This window comes from Callithrix jacchus, chromosome 2 (assembly GCF_049354715.1).
Source record: "Callithrix jacchus isolate 240 chromosome 2, calJac240_pri, whole genome shotgun sequence".
NCBI classification, from domain to species: domain Eukaryota; kingdom Metazoa; phylum Chordata; class Mammalia; order Primates; family Cebidae; genus Callithrix; species Callithrix jacchus.
The window spans coordinates 129,668,003-129,689,281 of record NC_133503.1 but is presented as its reverse complement, the minus strand read 5'-3'; the positions used below and the strand labels follow the sequence as shown (position 1 = coordinate 129,689,281).

The following is a 21,279-nucleotide window of genomic DNA, read 5'->3' as shown; positions in this document are numbered from 1 at the left end:
TGGTGCTTTAATGTATGCATTTGTATTCCTTCCTGCTATATTGAGAAAAAAGTATAAGCATATTAAAATTGTACTGGTGCTAATATGGACTACTCTAAGTGACAAACTGTTATGTGGTAGAAATTCAGAAAGAGGAAACCATACCAATATAATTTTAAACACTCTACTCAGTGCCCCAAATGGGAGAGGGTGAAGAGCTGTTCCTCCAACTAATGCCTGAAGGAAAAAGGGAGGATCACAACCTCATGCAGTGATTGATACTCTGATTAAAGAGAGAAAGGGTAGAGAAGACTGGTGTCACGGCAGGCACACTGACTCTATAGCTGCGTTGCTGGGGTACAAGTCCCAATTCTCCAACTATAAACACTGAGTTACTTAATTTCTAGGTTCTTCTATATAAAATGAGAACAATGATTATACTTACTGCATGAGGGCTGTCAGAAGGATAAAATTAATTAGCATATGACAGTTCACTTACAAGTGTTCAATGCACAGTACTAGGTAGGCATTTGCACAATAAATAAAAAATCACTTATAACAGTATAATAATCCATCTATGAATATGCCTTACACTCTATTTTAGGGCAAGCCGACAGGATTCATGGTTCTCTTCTGAAAGATCTTATGAGCTAAGTGGTAAACTGAAGCAAATGCATATTAATAAATATGCATTATGCTCATAAGCTTAAGAAGTTGTTTTGAGGTCAAAAAATTTCCATGAAATTCAGGCTCAACCACTAATGAGCTACATAACCAAAGGTAAATTATTTAACTCTAGAATTATTTGACTCTAGAGTCTTGGTTTCATTTGTAAAATGGAGAGAATTCCTGCCTTGTAAAGTTTTTATGATGATTAAATAAGCCAGTGACTTACTTTTTTTTTTTTACTGTAACCTATGGGAAGAAATATATTTTACATTAGAACCCAGTATACAAACAGGTAGGCTGTAGGCTATGTGACCCAGCCAGAAAACTGTGAGTGCCCGAGGGGTGAAAGTGTGAAAAGGGGGATCATCTGCCCCCAAACACACTTCCTCACTGGGGAACCTGAAGGTCCAGATCACAGGAGAAGAATTTGACCTTGCCTGGAACTGAGACTAATTTAGACAGCTGAGCCAAATACAGGGGTGGGGGAAGGAGCAGGAAGAGCCCTGTGGGAATTCTCCATCCCCAGGAGAATTCTTTGTTTCTCAGGGATCCTTGGGAGGGCTGCCAGAGGAACTGGGCAAAGACCACAGGGAGAATGAAATTTCCAGCTGAACTTTGTAACCATTTTGACCAAACACCAAGTTTCCTGAACAGAACCTGGGGAGGGGCAAACCAGGAGTGCAGACACAAGCATAGAAGCTGTGGCAGGCAGGGAGGCATGAAACCTGAAAGCCCTGCTTGCTTCCTCAGTGGGGAGGCATGAAGCCTGGGTAAGTTCTCATCCCTGCTGACTGGCTGCCTGGAAATAAAACTCAGTGCAACTGAGGATGGGGCAACCCAGCCTCTTGGGTTGCATGGGAGCTGTTGAGGCCTGTAACTGCCAGCTTTCACCCACTTCCCTGGCAACATGCATGACAAAACAAAGGCAGCCTTAATCCTCCTGGGAATATAACTTCTTGGCCTGAGAACTACACCCACATACCCACAGCAGCTGCAGCAACCCCTACCCAAGGAGAGTCTAAGCTCAGACACACCTAACCCTGCCCCCAGCTGATGGTCTGTCTCTATCTGCCCTGGTAGCCAAAGACAAAGGACATAATCTCTTAGGAGCTCTATGGCCCTGCCCACTGCTAATTCTCCCTATACTCTCTTGAAAGTGCCATCTCTGTGCTAGAGGCCAACCAACACAAAACTAGCACACTAAACAAAAATACAACCAAGGACCCTCACAGAGTCCACTTCACTCCCTGCTACCTCCACCAGAGCAGGTGCTGGTATCCATGGCTGAGAGACCGGAAGACAGATCACATCACAAGACTCTTTGCAGACACTCCCCAGTACCAGGCTAGAGCCCATTAGCTCTGCTGGGTGGCTAGATCCAAAAGAGAAATAACAATCACTGCAGTTTGCCTCTCAGGAAGCAGTATCCCTAAGGGAAGAGGGAGACAACATCAAAGGAGCACCTCCTTAGGACAAAAGGATCTCAATAGCAGCCCTTCAGCCCCAAATCTTCCCTCTGACATAGTCTACACAAATGAGAAGGAAGCAGAAAAACAATTCTGATAATATGACAAAACAAGGTTATTTAATACTCCCAAAAGATCATACTAGCTCACCAGCAATGAATCTAAACCAAAAAGAAATCTCTGAATTGCCAGAAAAAATTCAGAAGGTCAATTGTTAAGCTACTCAAGGAGGCACCAGGGAAAGCTGAATACCAACTTAAAGACATTTTAAAAATGTTACAGAATATGGATGAGAAAATCTCCAGAGAAATAGCATAAATAAAAAACAATCACAACTTCTAGAAATGAAGGATGCACTTTACAATGGAAACTCTCAGCAATAGAATCAAATAGAAGAAAGAACTTCAGAGCTCGACAAGGCTTTCGAATTTACCTAATCCAGCATAGAGAAAGAAAAGAGAATTTAAAAAAATAAACAAAGCCTCCAAGAAGTTTGAGATTATGTTAAACAACCAAATCTAAGAATACGTGGTATTCCTGAGGAAGAAGAGAAATCTCAAAGTATGGAAAACGTATTTGAGAAAATAAGGAAAACTCCCCCTGCCTTGCTAGAGATCTAGATATCCAAATACAAGAAGCTCAAAGAACACCTGGAGAGTACATTAAAGAAAGATCATTGCCTAGACACAGAGTCATCAGGTTACCCAAAGTCAAGACGAAGGAGGAAATCTTAAGAGCTGTGAGGCAAAAGCACCAGGTAACCTATAAAGAAAAATCTATCAGAGTAGTAGCAGATTTCTCAGCAGACGCCCTATAAGTTGGAAGGGATCGGGGTCCTATCTTAAAATTCCTTAAACAAAACAGTTATCAGTCAAAAATTTTGTATCCAGCAAAATTAAGCTTTCTTCTTTTTTTTTTTAATTGCATTTTAGGTTTTGGGGTACATGTGCAGAACATGCAAGATAGTTGCATAGGTACACACACAGCAGTGTGTTTTGCTGCCTTCCTCCCCTTCACCCACATTTGGCATTTCTCCCCAGGCTATCCCTCCCCAGCTCCCCACTGCCCGCTGTCCCTCCCCTATTCCCCCCAATAGATCCCAGTGTGTAGTACTCCCTTCCCTGTGTCCATGTGTTCTCATTTTTCCTCACCCACCTATGAGTGAGAATATGCGGTATTTCATTTTCTGTTCTTGTGTCAGTTTGCTGAGAAGCTTTCTAAATCAAAGAAAGGCAATCTCTTTTTTAGACAAACAAATGCTGAGAGAATTTGCCACTACCAACCCAGCACTATAAGAACTGTTAAAAGGAGTTCTAAATCTTGAAACAAATCCTTGAAATACGTCAAGATTACAACATCCTTAAAGCCTAAATTTCACAAGACCTATAAAACAAGAGTACAATTGAAAAAAAAAAAACTTGCAAGGTATTCAGGCAACAAATACCACGATGAATAGAATAGTATACCTCACACCTTAATACTGATTTTGAATGTAAATGGCCTAAATGCTCCACTTAAAAGATACAGAATGACAGAATGGTTATGAATTCACCAACCAAGTATCAGCTGTCTTCAAGAGATTCACCTAACACATAAGAACTCACATAAACTCAAGGTAAAGGAGCAGAAAAACATGTTCCATGTAAACAGACACCAAAAGCAAGAGTAGCTACTCTTGTATCAGACAAAACAAACTTTAAAGCAACAGCAGTTAAATAAGATAAAGAGGGGCATTATATAATGATAAAAGGACTTATCCAACAGGAAAATATAATAATCCTAAACACATGTGCACCTAACACTGTAACTCCCAAATTTATACAATTAACTGCTAGACCTAAGAAATGAGATAGACAGCAACATAATAATAGTGGGAGATTTCAATACTCCACAGACAGCACTAGACAGGTCATCAAGAAAAAGTCAACAAAGAAACAACATACTTAAGCTATAAACTACAATCAATGGACTTAACAGATATTTACAGAACATTCTACCCAACAAATACAGAATATACATTCTATTAATAATTACATGGGATAGTCTCCAAGATAGACCATATTATAGGACACAAAACAAGTCTCAATAAATTTAAGAAAATTGAAATTATATCAAATATTCTCTCAGACCATAGTGGAATAAAAGTGAAAATCAACTCCAAAAGAAACCCTCAAAACGATGCAAATACATGGAAATTAAATAACCTGCTCCTGAATGATTCTTGGGTCAACAATGAAATCAAGAAGAAAATTTAAAAATTCTTTGACCTGAATAATAGTGACACAACCCATCAAAACCTCTAGGATAGAGCAAAGGTAGTGCTAAGAGGAAAGTTCATACCATTAAATGTCTACATTGAAAAGTCTGAAAGAGCACAAATGGACAATCTAAGGTCACACCTCAAGGAACTAGAGAAACAAGAACAAACCAAACCCACAGCAGAAGAAAAGAAAAAACAAAGATTGGCTGGTCATGGTGGCTCACGCCTGTAATCCCAGCACTCTGGGAGGCTGAAGTGGGCAGATCACAAGGTCTGGAGTTCAAGACCAGCCTAGCCAACATAGTGAAACCCCATCTCTACTAAAAATTTAAAAAATAAAAATAAAAAAATAGAAAATTAGTCAGGTGTGGTAGTGGGCACCTGTAATCCCAGCTACTTGGGAGACTGAGCAGGAGAATCACTTGAACCTGAAAGGTGGAGGTTGCAATGAGCTGAGATTGTGTCACTGCACTCCAGCCTGGGTGACAGTATGAGACTTTGTCTCAAAAAGAGGGGAAGGGAGGGGAGGGAAGGGGGTGAGAGAGAGAGAGAGAGAGGAAGAAGAAAGATAGATAGATGGATTAGAGCAGAAGTAAATGAAACTGAAACAAAGAAATACGTAAGATAAATTGATAGACCATTAGCAAGACTAGCCAAGAAAAGGAGAGAAGATCCAAATAAACTCATTTAGAAATGAACCAGGAGATATTACAAACAATACCACAAATACAAAAGATCATTCAAGGTTACTATGAACACATTTATGTGCATAAACTACAAAATCTAGAGGAAATGGGAAAGTTCCTGGAAATACACAACCCTCCTAAGATTAAACCAGGAAGAAATACAGACTCTGAACAGACCAATAACAAGAAGCAAGACTGAAATGGTAATTTAAAAATTGCCAGTAACAACATCATCCAGGACCAGATGGATTCACAGCTGAATTCTATCAGACATTCAGAGAAGGACTGGTACCAATCTTACTGACACTATTCCAACAGATAAAGAGAGAATCCTCCCTAAATCATTCTATGAAGCCAGTATCACCCTAATACCAAAACCAGGAAAGGACATAACAAAAAAAAGAAAATTACAGACCACAGACCAATTTCCCTGAGGAACATAGATGCAAAAATCCTCAACAAAATACTAGCTAACCAAATCCAACAGCATATCAAAAAGATAATCCACTATGATCAAGTGGGTTTCATACCAAGGATGCAGGAATGATTTAACATTCACAAGTCAATAAATGTGATACACCACATAAACAGAGTTAAAAACAAAAATCACATGATCATCTCAATAGATGCAAAAAAAGCATTTGACAAAATCCAGCATCCTTCTATGATTAAAGCCCTTAGCAAAACTGCCATAGAAAGGATATAACTTAAGGTAATAAAAGCCATCTATGACAAACCCACAACCAGTATTATACCGAACTTGGAAATGTTGCAAGCATTCCCCCTAGAACAAGACAAGAATGCCCACTTTCACCACTTCTATTCAACATAGTACTGAAAGTCCTAACCAGAGCAATCAGACAAGAGAAAAAATAAAGGGCATCCCAATTGGTAAAGAGGAAGTCAAACTGTCACTGTTTGCTGATGGTATGATCGTACACATAGAAAACCCTAAAGACTCCTCCAAAAAGCTCTTGGAACTAAAACATGAATTTGGCAAAGTTTCAGGATACAAAATTAATGTACAGAAATCAGTAGCATGGCTATACACCAAGTTACCAAACTGAGAATCAATCAAGAACTCCACCGCTTTTATAATAGCTACACACATAAAACAACAACAAAAAAACACAAACCACTTAGGAATATACCTAACCAAGGAGATAAAGACCTGTACAAGGATAACTACATAACACCACTGAAAATAATCATAGACAACACATCCCATGTTCATGGATAGGTGCAGATTGGTCTGGGTGGTGGGAGAAATTATAAAATAGATACAAACCTTCTTGGAAGGCCAAAAAGTTTTGCAAAAAGCCTTAGGAGAGAGTTATGGCTGAAGGCAGCCTAATCCTCTTACCTTGAGCTAACAGCAAAGAGCAGATAACAAGGGAATGTAGAGGAGTTTATCTAAATAGTCCTAAGACCAACCTTTGCCCACCCATGAGCATGACTGTTGTCTACTCAGGGGGTCTGCAATGTTAATTACCCACAAATGATGTTTATGCAGGACCTTTGTCATTAAACCTGTACTAATTAAATACGGCACTCTCCTCAGGGTGAGTAAGCTGCCAGCACTCTACCCGCATGACCAGGCAAAAAATCTGTGTTTGTGTACATCTTTCATCTGTTGTTTAGCCACAGTCTGCTGGCCAGACTCGATATATGAGTAGAATCAATACTGTGAAAGCGCCCATACTGCCAAAAGCAGTCTACAAATTCAGTGGAATTTCCATCAAAATACCACCATCATTCTTCATAGAACTAAAAAAAAAAAATCCTAAAATTCATATGGAACCAAAAAGGAGCCCACATAGCCAAAGCAAGACTAACCAAAAAGAACAAATTTGGAGGCATGATATTACCTGACTTCAAACTATTCTATAAGGCCGCAGTCACCAAAACAGCACCATACTGGTAAAATAAATAGGCACATGGACTAATGGTACAGAATAGAGAACCCAGAAATAAAGCCAAATACTTACCCAACTGATCTTCAACAAAACAAAAACATAAAGTGGGGAAAGAACACCCTATTTAACAAATGACGCTGGGATAACTGGCAAGCCACATGTAGAAAAATGAAACTGGATCCTCATCTCTCACCTTATACAAAAAATCAACTGAAGGTGTATCAAAGATTTAACTGAGAGTGTATCAAACATTTAAATCTAAGACCTACAACCATAAAAATTCTAGAAGATAAAAGAAAAAACCCTCCTAGACATTGGCTTAGGCAACTACTTCATGACCAAGAACCCAAAAGCAAATGCAATAAAAACAAAGATAAACAGATGGAACTTAATTAAACTACAAAGCTTCTGTACAGCAAAACAAACAATCAGCAGAGTAAACAGACAACCCACAGAGTGGGAGAAAATCTTCACAATCTATACATCCAACAAAGGACTAATATCCAGAATCTACAAGGAATTCAAATCAGGAAGAAAAAAAAAAACAATCCCATCAAAAAGTGGGCTAAGGATAGGAATGGACAATTCTCAAAAGATATGCAAATGACTAACAAACATATGAAAACATGCTCAAAATCACTAATGATCAGGGAACTGCAAATCAAAACCACAATGGGGTTATTTGTCAATTGGGGCTGGGTACGCTGTCTAAAGCCTATAATCTCAGCGTTTTGGGAGTCCAAGACAGGAGGATGACTTGAGCCTAGGAGTTTTGAGGGTACAGTGAGATATGATACTGCCACTGCATTTCAGTCTGGGTGACAGAGAGAGAATCTGTATAAAAAAAGAAAAAAAAAAGGCAAGGCCAGGCACAGTGGCTCATGCCTGTAATCCCAGCACTTTGAGAGGCCAAGGCAGGCAGATCACCCAAAACCAGGAGTTCGAGACCAGCCTGGGCAACATGATGAAACTCCATCTCTAGTAAACAACATAAAAATTAGCTGGGTGTGGTAGTGCACACCTGTAATCCCAGCTACTTGGAAGGATGAAGCATGAGAATTGCTTGAAACTGGGAGATGGAGGTTGCAGTAAGCCAAGATCATGCCACGGCACTCCAGCCTGGGTGACAGGGCAAGAACTCATCTTAAAAAAAAAAAAAAAAAGACAAAAAAGGTCATGAGTTGGTAAAGTACAACTTTTTCTGTTCTCGAGAAGGGTTTGTCTAAGTGTGTTATTTCTTAAATATTTTGAAGATTTCATTGACAGAGATCTCTATAGTTTTTTTTTGTGTGAGAACTTTTTGTTTTATACATAATAGGGTAAATTTTTCGAATCCAAATTGTATCTTCCCGTTTTTGTCAGATGGTTTTTCAAGAAATTTTCTCATTTCATCAAAATTGTCAAATGCATAGGCATAAAATTGTTCTTAAAATCTTCTTACTGACTTATTGTCTGATGACCTGTGTGTTTGCCTGTTTACTTTTTTTTCTTGTTGTTATAATTTGCTTTGTTTCTGTTCTTTTATTTCAATAGGTTTTTGGGGAACACATGGTGTTTGATTACATGAGTAAGTTCTTTAGTGGTGATTTCTGAGATTTTGGTGTGCTCATCACCTATGTAGTGTACACTGTACCAATGTGTAGACTTTTATCCCTCACCCCCCTTCCCTTTACTCCAAGTTCCCAAAGTCCACTGTATGATTCTTGTGCCTTTGCATCCTCATAGCTCAGCTCCTACTTATGAGTGAGAATCCACAATGTTTGGTTTTCCATTCCTGAGTTACTTCGCTTAGAAAAATAGTCTCTAATTCCATCCAGGTTGTTGCAAATGCCATTATTTTGTTCCTTTTTATGGCTAAGTAGTATTCTATTCCTACTTCACTGTATGTCAAGTAATTTTGTATTGTATCCTGGACATTGAGAATCTTATATTTTATATAACCTGAGTTCTACTGTATTGCTCTAAAAATGACAAGGTATTTGTTTTAGCAGGCAATTACCTTGATTAGACTCAAACTGAGATCTCACCTGCAATGACTGCAAGTTCAGTATACAGTTAAGCTCTGTAAGTCTCAGGGGTTGTTTTGAAGGTGCTTCATTCATGTGTAGTTCAGAGGCCAAGTAAATATTTGAGCAGAGTTCATCCAGAGAAGCCGGACCTCCACTTCTCTGGCTCTCTCCTCTAGAATACCCTCTCTGGTGGTATGCTTGTTCCAGGCTCCATCTCCTGGTTTACTAGGTCAGAAAAGTGCTTGGTTCTCTACTGGAGTCTTAGCCACTCCATGCTGTACCATATCTATGGCTCATGCAGACTAATGCTGCAAAATTTGAAATGTACTTTGTGCAATCTGAACCTCTAGGATTTGAATATTCTCCAAAAGCTACCTGCTTTTTTCCAATCTCCGGAGTTCTTCTATAATTTTAAAAATTTAATCAGTGTTTATAGTTCTTATCTGTAGAAGACTGAGTCTGTTAGGAGCATATTGCACCATAGAAGTAGACTTTTGGCCGGGCGCGGTGGCTCAAGCCTGTAATCCCAGCACTTTGGGAGGCCGAGGCGGGTGGATCACGAGGTCAAGAGATGGAGACCATCCTGATCAACATGGTGAAACCCCGTCTCTACTAAAAATACAAAAAATTAGGTGGGCATGGTGGCGCATGCCTGTAATCCCAGCTACTCAGGAGGCCGAGGCAGAAGAATTGCCTGAACCAAGGAGGCGGAGGTTGCAGTGAGCCAAGGTCGCGCCATTGCACTCCAGCCTGGGTAACAAGAGCGAAACTCCGTCTCAAAAAAAAAAAAAAAATAAGTAGACTTCTTTCTCTTTCCAAGACTTTTAAGGAAAACTGATTCCATTTTAATAGGAAAGGGGAGGGAAAAATTAATCTTCTGATGAAACGCTTTAAAGTCATCAATAAATTAATTCTAAATGAAGGAAGAAGAATACAATTCTTTTCTTGGGATAAGTCCAATAAATTACAACATCTGTGGAAAGCCAACTATATCCACAATTACATCAAATATAAATAGTTGGCTGGGTACAATGGCACATGCTTGTAATACCAGCACTTTGGTAGACAGAGGTGGGTGGATTGCTTGAGGTCAGGAGTTTGAGATCAGCCTAGCCAACACGGCAAAACCCCATCTCAACCAAAAATACAAAAATTAGCTGGGCATGGTGGTGCACATCTTAATTCCAGCTACTCAGGAGGCTGAGGCATGAGAATTCCTTGAACCTGGGAGGCAGAGGTTGCAGTAAGCCAGTGAGCCAAGACTGTGCCACTGTACTCCAGCCTGGGCAACAGGATGAGACTGTGTCTCAGGAAAAAAAAAAAGACAAACAGCAAATAGCTATGGGACAAATCTGACTTATCACTTACTTTTAGTTTTTTTTGGAATGTAGCCACACATTCATTAACATACTGTCTGTTGCTGATTTTGCACTACAATGGCAGATCTGATTAATTCTAACAAAGACTGTATTGTCCACAAAACTCAAAATACGTAGTATGTGGCTCTTTACAGAAAAAAAAAAAAATGTGTGAATCCCTGGTCCAAACACTCCACTAAAAAGGCAGAGACCATTATGCTGGGGAAAACATTTAAAAAACCCAATGATATCCTGTCTATAGGAAACTCACTTTAAATATAAAGACACAAAATTAAAAGGATGAAAAAAGACATACCATGAAAATACCCATCAAAAGTGTTCTATTTTATTACTAAAGTATACTTCAGAAAAAAAGTATAAAGAGGGGCATTTCATAATTACACATGTCAAATTCATTAAGAAGACTTAAACATTCTAAATATGTACTCACCTAATAACAAGTTTCAAAATATATGATGCCAAAACATAACTGCAAGAGGAAATAGACAAATATGCAATATTTCTCACTCTCAGAATTCCAAAGAACAAGCAGACAGAGTATCAAGAAAAACCCAGGAGACTTAAACAAGAATATCAACTGTATTTAGGGATGCCAAACACCAAGAAAGGATTTAACATGAAAGTGATTTTTGTGGGAAAGGATAAGAGGAGGTAGATACTTTCAAATCAGTATGCTGAACTGAGAGGGAAGAAGGCAAAAAGGGGTAGGAAAAGTCCCAGACCAAGAAAGGTTCAGCCAGGTCAATGGGTTCAGCCATCTTCACACCTGTTGTAAGAGTTTTGCATCTCCTAAAGAAAGAACGGGCTTTACTCAGTTATGAGCTGAATGTAGGCTACAGGAAGCCTGGCCTCAGTGTCAACACAATGGTTCCTCAAGAGGGACAGTAGCTGGGGTTATTTATCAATTATGGTCCCCACAAGAGGAAATTTCAGTGATATATTTTCATAGCCACCACAGTCTGCTGTGCATCATACAAATTTACTTTAGGAAAAAGCTCTTCCATGACTTCCAAGAGGCTTACATCCTATGGAACATCTTAGAAGAGGGAGGTTAGTGGTATAAACTAAAGCCCTATTGCAGCTACTCATCTTCAACCTCCTCCACTATCTATTCTAAATTTCTCTCACTTTTCATTTAATACCTTGGTAGACTTTGGTGGCATACTTCTTCATGTAAGCCGAACATTCAGCCCTAAGCCTTGGCAATTACATGCTCTTAGGTCAGGGTTATATCACATCTCTGTCCAGTTACAACCAGGACAAGTTAGTAAGCACCAGGAGGCAGCCAAATGTCTTATTCCCCACTGCTCCTTGCTCCATATAAAAGCAGCTCTTTTTTTTTTTTTTTTTTTTTTTCTTTAATACACAGTCTCATTCTGTTGCACGGGCTGGAGTGTAGTGGCACAATCAAAGCTCCCTGCAGCCTCAATCTCCTGGGCTCAAGCAATCCTACCACCTCAGCCACCTGAGTGGCTGGGACTATAGGCATGTGCCACCATACTCTGCCAATTTTTAATGTTTAAATTTTGGAGAGATGAAGTCTCACTACATTGTCCAGGCTGGTCTTAAATCCTAACCTTAAGTGATCCTCCCACTTCAGCCTCCCCAAATGCTAGGTTTATAGGCATAAGACCATGCCTGGCCAGCCATACCTCTTTCTGCTCCCAAAATTGACTTTCCCTTTCACAACAGTGACTCCTCACCTGTGGTCCCTAGACAAAAAACATTTCTTTACTAATTTTGACTGTCAAAAACTATTTCATACCAACTTTTTGAAATTTAAAATTAAATCAAGTATAAGATTTAAGTGCAAATCAAGGATATACAGCTGTTATTCAATTTTAATGGAGAAAAGCTTTGTTATAAAATTACATAATATCTAATGTATTTGATAGTCATTTGATTATTTCACTTCTCATATATGCAGGGAACTATCCAGAAATTTAAAATTTTATTGGGAGACAGAATACATATGAGGGTCCTCAAAACCATAAAAAAAAAAAAAAGCTAAAGTCAGTTAATAAGACTTCCATCTGAAAATTAAACCAAAGAATCACCCAGGAGGCAAGACTGGAATTGGATGATTTAGAAAAGGATGCTGAACCAACTTCATTACTCTTTCTGTAAAAAACGCATTTTTTTTTTTTTAACAGAAAAGGCAAATGGTTATTATGGAACCCAGAAAAGGAGGATTAAGAGATTATAATTGGGCTGGGCACAGTGGCTCACACCTGTAATTCTGGCATTATGGCAGACCGAGGTAGGTGGATCACCTGAGGTCAGGAGTTCAAGACCAGCCTGGCCACCATGGTGAAACCTCATCCCTACTGAAAATACAAGAAATTAGCCAGGCATGGAAGCAGATGCCTGTAATCCCAGCTACTTGGGGGGCTGAGGCATGAGAATCACTCGAACCCAGGAGGCGGAGGTTGCAGTGAGCAGAGATGGCACCATTGCACTCTAGACTGGGCAACAAGAGTGAAACTTCATCTCAAAAAAAAAAAAAAAAAAAACCAGAGAGATCATAACTGACAAATAACCTTCAGCATCATAGGAGAAAGCTCTATTCACCCTATGGTGGAAATGAGATTAGACTGTTTGACCATGTTCAACCAATCACTTATCTTAGTGCTGTGAAAACACCCACACCAGAAATGAAGGATTAAAGAGGTGTGCCATCATTAATCATGTGTTCATTCTACGAACATAATCTGTATCTGAAAATGAGTAAACCTAGTTTGAGGGACGTAATTACGAAACTGTAAAAGCAGGATTTAAGAAGTTTTTTTTTTAATAGCTTCATGAAACTTAAGAGTTACAGTGGAAATCCAATGAACTGATATTGTCATACCATATACATCAGATTCCCTATTCTTCAAAAGTGTATTAGACTAATATAAGCTGTATCTATATTCAACCTGAATGCCAAATTTTGGCATTGCCACAAAATCTTTGTTTGCATAAAACCTGTTGTTGGCATAAAGCACTTATGAAAATAACTCCTTTAAATAATTAGATGAGGCCCAACAGGAAGACACTGGGCTCCTGTACTGTAAAAACTGTGCTGCTGAAGACATGTGCAAACATGCATAAAGCTGATATAAATAGAGACACAATTGCAAACACTGCAGATAGGGCCTGAATTATTGGAACTCATCAGGACTGACGAGACACTAACTGCATTCAGGTGTACTTCAGTTGGAACCAGATTATACCATTAAAAGTAATGAGCCACAAGAAGACTTTAATAAATAAAAGTGGGCTGTATTAAAATCTTTTATCCATTTTACTAATTTGGCAACAATGTGGTTAACAGTGCAGTCACATCTCTTTCTGATAGACAGGTAAAATTTTTAATTATTCAAGATTTTTTTTTTTTTTTTGAGATGGAGTCTCGCTCTGTTACCCAGGCTGGAGTACAGTGGCATGATCTCAGCTCACCACACTGTCGGTGGCCTCCCAGGTACAAGCAGTTCTCCTGCCTCAACCTCCTATGTAGCTGGGAATATAGACGCCTGCCACCACACCCAGCTAATTTTTGTATTTTGGGTAGAGACAGGGTTTCACCATGTTAGCCAGGCTGGTCATGAACTCCTGACCTCAAGTGATCTGCCTGCCTCAGCCCTCCAAAGTGCTGGGATTACAGGTGTGAGCCATTGCACCCAGTCTCAAGATGTTTTTTAAGTAACACACTCTCTGGCATATCTCTTCCATATTCACTTAAATGGTCTATTGCTTCAGCTGAATTAAAAGAGATGAACTTATCTGTCTTTTGCTATCCTGTTAGTTTTAAAAATAGAAACAAAACATTGTTTCTCAGATCCCAAATCTTCTCATAATACTGCTTAGATGTTGTTTTTTTCCATTTTAAGTTGTTAACACTTTTCTAAGCTAATAAGGCCCCCCCATTAAAAAACAAAACAAAACACTTTTCTAGGAATATATTCCCTATTCCATGACAGGGTGGAAAGTCCAACCATCTTCAAATAGGGCTACTATGAGATTCTGCAATATATAAAGCTGGCAAGGAAAGATGAATGTTTGTCAGGCATCAATCTGTACTTTAGTACTAGCCCAGCAAGTAATAAAATGAAATACTAGACAATCTCGGGAAGATAACATGGCTATATCTCTATCTCTGAGCACAGAGAAGGAAACAGACATTTAACATTCTGGATCCACAAAACCTCACATATCAATGTTAATCTTGAATGTAAATGGTCTAATAAAAGGCAAAGAGTGGGAAGTTGGATTAGAAAAGCAAGACCTATCCATCTGCTGTCTTCAAGAGACCAATTTCACACTGAAGGACATCCACAGACTCAATAAAGAGTTGGAAAAAGATGTATTATGCAAATGGAAAACAAGAGTAGGGGTTGCTATTTTTATATCAGTAAAACAGACTTTAAACCAACAATAGCAAAAAAGGACAAAGAAGGGCATTATATAATGATAAAGGGTTTAATTCAATAAGAAGATGTAACTATCCTAAATCTACATATGCATACAACATTGGAGCAACAAGATTCATAAAACAAGTATTTCTAGATCTACAAAAAGACTTAAGACAGCCACCCAATAATACTGGAAGACTTCAACGCCACATTGACAGCATTAGAAAGATCATCAAGGTAGAAAACTAACAAAGAAATTCTAAACTGATTATCTGACAACTGACCAACTGGACCTAACAGACATCTCCAAAATACTCCACCTATCAACCACAGAATATACATTCTTATTTTATGTTCTGGGGTACATATGCAGGATGTGCAGGTTTGTTACATAGGTAAATGTGTGCTGTGGTGGTTTGCGGCACCCATCAACCCATCACCTATGTATTAAGCCCAGTATGCATTAGCTATTTTTCCTGATGCTCTCCCTCCCCTAGCCCCTGATGCTGCTGACAGGACCCAGTGTGTGTTGTCCCCCTCCCTGTTCAGCTGTCACTTATAAGTGAGAACATGCAGTATTTGGTTTTGTGTTCCTGCTTTAGTTTGTCACAATACACATTCTTATCTGCACATGGGAACATTCTCCAAGATCAACCACATATTGGCCATAAACCAAGTCTTAATAAACTCAAAAAAATCAAATTCATATCAACCATACTCTCAAAGCATGGGGGATAAAAACAGAAATAAATACCAAGAAGACAGCTCAAAGCCACACAATTTAATGGAAATTAAACAACGTAGTCCCAAAGGACTTTTGGGTAAACAATAAAATTAAGGCAGAAATCAAAAAATTCTTTGAAAGAAATGAAAATAGAGACACAACATACCAAAATCTCTGACATAGCTAAAACTGTACCTCCAAATGTTAGAAAAATCTCAAATTAATGACCTACCATCACACATATAGGAACTAGAAAAAAATAAGAACCTCAAAAGCTAGCAGAAGATAACTTCATTATTTCAGAGCAGAACCAAACAAAATTCAGACCCAAACTCCATACAAATAATCAACAAAACCAAAAATTGGTTTTCTGAAGGATAAGCAAGATCACAGACCACTACCTAGATTACCGAAGAAAAAGGAGAGATGATTCAAATAAGCAGTTAGATATGACAAAGGTGGCCAGGCATGGTGGCTCATGCCTACAATCCTAGCACTTTGGGAGGTCAAGGTGGGTGGATCACTTGAGCCCAAGAGGTCAAGACCGGCCAGGTGAAACCCTGTCTCTACACAAGTTAGCTGGGCATAGTAGCATGCACCTGTAGTACCAGCTACTTGGGAGGCTTAAGTGGGAGGATTACCTGAGCTCAGTGAGATCAAGACTTCAGTGAGCCATGATCATGGCAATGAGCTCCAGCCTGGGCAAAAAGGTAAGACCCTGTCTCTAAATAAATGACAAAGGTGATATTACAACCAATCCCACAGAAATACAAAAGATCCTCAGAGACTATTATGAATACCACTATGCACACAAACTAGAAAATCAAGAGGAAATGAACACATTCCTGGAAACACACAATCTCCTAAGATTGAATCAGAGAGAAATTGAAACCCTGAATAGAACAATATCAAGTTCTGAAATTCAATCAGTGACTAAAAAAAAAAAAAAAAAGCCATAAGCCAATAAAAGCCCCAGACCAGATGGATTCACAGCAGAATTCTACCAGACATACAAAGAAGAGCTGGCACTAATTCTACTGAAACTATTTAAAAAAAAAAAAAAAAAGTGAGGGAGAAACTCCTTCCCAAATCATTCTATGAAGCCAGCATCACCCTGACACCAAAACCTGGCAAAGACACAACAAAAAGAAGAAGACTATAGGCCAATATCCCTGAGGAACACAGATGCAAAGATACTGAACAAAAATACTAGCAAACCAAATAGAACAGCACATCAGTTAATTTACTACAATCAAGTAGACTTCATTCCTGGAAATCACAGTTAGCTTAACATGTGCAAATCAATAAATGTGATTTGGCACACAAACAGAATTAAAACAAAAACCATTAATCATTTCAACAGACACAGAAAAAGCTTTTAATAAAATCTAATATTCCTTTATGATAAAAATCCTCAAGAAACTAGGCATCAAGGTGATGTGGCTCCTTCACTCCCATAGTTGGGTGAATACCAAGTTCTTGTCCCATGACCAAGAGGAATAAGGTTCATGGACACCAGAGGGTGAGTAAGGCACAGCAGATGTTTATTAAGCAACAGAAAAAGCTCTCAGAAGCAAGAGGGAACCTGAAAGTGGACTGACACCTATGGGATTCTCCCCAGGGGTTTTTATCCCTTCTTTCCAAAGGCGTTTTTCTCATTTGTATCTTGTACAACCCTCTATGTCCTGATTGCTTCCTGGTCCCACTTCTTTCTGTGCAGGTATGTTCTTGTCCAAAGTTACTCCATCTTAGTTATTACCCACAAACGTCACAGAAAAGCCCACTTGGCAGGGGGGTGAAATCGCCATGCAGATGTCATTTTAACAATTTATATATAATGAGCTGGGTTAAGGACATTAGGTTGATTTACTACACCTAAGATGGAACACTCCCTTCTTGGGCAAACCTCCTGGTGTAAGAGGAAGCTCTTCACCACATTTCTACTTACTTGCTACATAACAGGGGCAGTGCAGTTGTGGTCCCACAAGTGTTGTTCTTCTCCCGAGACCTTCCCTCTCTAACTGCCTAGCCAGCCCCCAATTGCCTCCTCTCTCAAAGCAAACATACATCCAAATAATAAGAACCATCTATGACAAGCCCACAGCTAACATCATACTGAACAAGCAAAAACTGGAAGCATTTCCCTTGAGAACTGGAATAAGACAAGGATGCCTACTCTTACCATTCATATTCACCACAGTACTGGAAGTGCTAGCCAGAGCAATCAGGCAAGAGAAAGAAAGAAAACGTATCCAGATAGGCAAAGAAGAAGTGAAACTATCTGTCTTCATGGATGATATGATTCTATACCTAAAAAACCTAAAGCCATCATCAAAAGTCTCCCAGAACTGATAAACATCTTCAGTAAAGTTTGAGGATACAAAATCAATATACAAAAAAAGTAGCATTTCTATATTCCAATAACATTCAAGTTGAGAGCCAACTGAAGAATGCAATCCCATGTACAACACACACACACACACACACACACACACACACACACACACAGAGAGAGAGAGAGAGAGAGAGAGAAATACCTAAGAACGTATCTAACCAAGGAAGTGAAAGACCTCTAAAAGGAGAACTACAATTGGGAGAATCAGTATCATTAAAGTAGCCATAACACCCAAAGCAATCTACAGATTCAATGCTATTCTTACCAAATTACCAATGTCATTTTTCACAAGACTAGAAAAAACTATTCTGAAATTTACATGGAAAGTAAAAAGAGCAGGAATAACCGAAAGAATTCTAAGCAAAGGGAACAAAATTGGAGGTATCATATTACCTGACTTGAAACTATCCTAGTAGGCTACAGTAACCCAAACAGCATGGTACTGGCACAAAAAGAGACACAGAGACCAATGGGAACAGAATAAAAAAGATATAAAGCTGCACAACTCTCTTATATTCAAGAAAGTCAACAACAACAAAAAAGCAATGGGAAAAGGACTCCCTATTCAATAATGCTGCGATAGCTGGCTAGCAACATGTGAGAGAATGAAACTGAATCCCTACCTTTCAAAAATTAACAAAAGATGGATTAAAGATTTAAATGTAAGACCTCAAACTATAAGAATTCTAGAAGAAAATCTAGGAAACACCATTCTGGACACTGGCCTTGGGAAAGAATTCATGCTAAGTCCTCAGAAACAACTGTAACAAAAATAAAAATTGGTAAGTGGGATGATCTAATTAAACCAAAGAAGTTCTGCACAGCAAAAGAAACTATCACCAGAGTAAACAGACAACCTACAGAATGGGAGAAAATATTCACAAACTATGCATCCAACAATGGACTAATATCCAGAATCTATAAAGAACTTAAACAACTGAACAAGCAAAAGACAACCTCATTAAAAAATGGGCAAAAGGCATGCACAGGCACTTCTCAAAAGACGATATACAAGTGGCCAACAAACATATGAACAAACATCACTAATCAGCAGAGAAATGCAAATTAAAACCACAATGAGATTACTCCCACCAGTCAAAATGGTGATTAAAAGGTCAAAAAAACAAAAGGCCAGGTGCAGGGGCTCACACCGGTAATTCCAGCACTTTGGGAGGCTGAGGCAGTTGGATCATGAGATCAAGAGATTGAGACATCCTGGCCAACATGGTGAACCCGTCTCTACAAAAAATACAAATATTAGCTGGGCATGGTGGCACATGCCTATAATTGCAGCTACTTGGGAGGCTGAGGTAGGAGAAATGCTTGAACCTGGGAGGCAGAGGCTGCAGTGAGCCAAGAGTGCACCATGACACTCTAGCCTGGTGACAGAGCGAGACTCTGTCTCATTTAAAAATAAAAAAGTCAAAAACAACAGATGCTCGTGAGGCTGCAGAGAAAAGGCAATGCCAAAATACGCTGTTGGTGTGAATGTAAATTAGACCAGCCAGTATGGTAAGCAGTTTGGAGATTTCTCAAAGAGCTCAGAACTACCACTTCACCCAGCAATCCTGTTACTGGGTGTATACCCAGAGGAATGTAAATCGTTCTGTTATAAAGACACATGCACTCATATGTCCACTGTAGCACTATTCACAACAGTAAAGGCATGGAGGCAACTAGGTGCCTATGAATGGCGGACTGGATAAAGTAAATATGTACATATACACGATGGAATACTATGCAGCCATAAAAAGAAACAAATCATGCCCTTTGCAGCAACATGGATGAAGCTAGAGGCCATTATCTTAAGTGAATTAACACAGGAACAGAAAACTAAATTAACACAGGAACAGAACCCCATGTTCTTGCTTATAAGTAGGAGCTGAACATTGGGTATTCATGGACATAAAGATGAAAACAACAGACACTGGGGACCGCTAGAGGGAGGAGGGCAAGAGTTGAAAAACTATTAGGTATTAGGTTCAGTACTTGGGTGATGGGATCAATCATACTCCAAGCCTCAGCATCATGCAATATGCCCATGTAACAAACATGTACATTCTTTAAAATGCCATGTTTCACAAATTGCACATGCTAAATTAAAATTGTTAGGTTCTGTGATAAGTATACATAGTTAACACTTTGATTCTTATCTTTCAGAGCAACTTCTTAAGTAATAAATAAAGGATAAACACACAAAACTGAGCTTCAAAGAGAATCAAGAAAATACTACTCATAAGAAGTTTAAACACCAGTTTTTAAAATTTTTTTATATTGTGGTAAATAAACATAACAAAATTTACCACTAGTCATTTTAAGTATAGAGTTCTGTGGCATTAAGCATATCCACAATGCTGCATAACCATCACCACCATTCTACATATCACTTTAAAAAACAAATATCCAACACAGAAAAATATTAGCCCATCTGACAAAGGGCTAATATCCAGAATCTACAAAGAACTGAAACAAATTACAAGAAAAAACAACCCCATCAAAAAGCGGACAAGGGATATGAACAGACACTTTTCAAAAGAAGATATTTATGCAGCCAACAGGCATATGAAAAAATGCTCATCATCACTGGTCATTAGACAACAGGAAAATCAAAACCATATTGAGATACCATCTCACGCCAGTTAGAATGGTGATCATTAAAAAATCTGGAGACAACAGATGCTGGAGAAGATGTGGAGAAATCGGAACACTTTTACATTGTTGGTGGGAGTGTAAATTAATTCAACCATTGTGGAAGACAGTGTGGCGATTCCTCAAGGATCTAGAAATAGAAATTCCATTTGACCCAGCAATCCCATTACTGACTATATACCCAAAGGATTATAAATCATTCTATTATAAAGACACATGCACACGTATGTTCATTGTGGCACTATTCACAATAGCAAAGACTTGGAAACAACCCTAATGCCCATTAATGATAGACTGGGTAAAGAAAATGTGGCACATATACACCATGGAATACTATGCAGCCATAAAAAAGGATGAGTTCATGTCCTTTGCAGGGACATGGATAAAACTGGAAACCATCATTCTTAGCAAAGTGACACAAGAACAGAAAACCAAACACTGCATGTTCTCACTCATAAGTGGATATTGAACAATGAGAGCACATGGGCACAGGGAGGGGAACATTACACACCAGGGCCTGGGGGGGGGGGGTGGGGGCTAGGTGAGGAATAGCAGGGGTGGAAGGATTGGGGAGGGATAGAATTAGGAGAAACACCTAATGTAGATGATGGGGCAATGGAGGCAGCAAACCACCACCATGGCACGTGTATACCTATGTAACAAACCTGCATGATCTGCACAGGTAACCCAGAACTTAAAGTATAATAAATTTAAAAATATTTTTTTAAAAAGAGAGGGAATAAATAAAAAGCA

The 21,279-nt window shown here is 38.9% G+C and overlaps 1 long non-coding RNA gene across 3 annotated transcripts in view; it reads right to left on the bottom strand.

Moving 5' to 3' along the window:
* Nucleotides 1–21,279, bottom strand: part of LOC103791527 (uncharacterized) — a 59,201-nt gene that overhangs the window by 30,909 nt on the left and 7,013 nt on the right. The window lies entirely within an intron of this gene.